Raw genomic sequence first — 903 nt, 5'->3', positions numbered from 1 at the left:
ATCTACCCAACCAACCAGCCAAACATCCACCCAACCATCCATCCATCTACCCAACCATCCATCCATCCACCTAGTCATCCATCTAGACATCTATCTACCCACCCATCCAGCCAACCATCTAGTCATCCATCTACCCAACCATCCAGTCATCCAGGCAACTAATCGTCCATCTCCTCGTCCCACCATCCATCCATCTGGTCATCCCTCTACACATCCATCTACCCAACCAACCAGCCAAACATACACCCAACCATCCATCTACCCAACTGTCCATCCATCCAGCCATCTAATTATCCATCTACCTGTCCCACCATCCATCTAGTCATCCATCTACACATCCATCTACCCAACCATCCAGCCATCTAATCATCCATCTACCTGTCCCACCATCCATCTAGTCATACATCTACCCAACCGTCCAGCCAACCGTCGAGTTGTCCATCTACCCAACCAACCAGCCAAACATCCAACCAACCATCCATCCAACCAACCGTCCATCCGTCCATCCATCTACACATCCATCTACCCATCCTACCATCCATCCATCCAGTCATCCATCTACCCAACCCTCAAGCCAACCATCGAATTGTCCATCTACCCAACCAACCAGCCGAACATCCACCCAACCATCCATCTCTCCATCCACCCAACCTTCCAGCCATCTTTCCATCCCACCATCCATCCTTCCATCTAGTCATCCATCTACCCAACCATCTAGTTGTCCATCTTCTACTCAACCATCCATCCGTCTACCCACCCATCTAGTTGTCCACCTACCCGTCCATCTAGTCCGTCCATCCATCCATCCATCCATCCGTCCTTTTATCTATCAATCCATCCAGCCCCCCCCGTCCATCCCTGGGACCTCCAACTCTTCTCCTCCCACCCTCCCCACCTCACCTT

This window comes from Haliaeetus leucocephalus, unplaced genomic scaffold, assembly GCF_000737465.1.
Source record: "Haliaeetus leucocephalus isolate CR32 unplaced genomic scaffold, Haliaeetus_leucocephalus-4.0 Scaffold320, whole genome shotgun sequence".
NCBI lineage: Eukaryota > Metazoa > Chordata > Aves > Accipitriformes > Accipitridae > Haliaeetus > Haliaeetus leucocephalus.
This window is presented reverse-complemented; position numbering follows the sequence as displayed.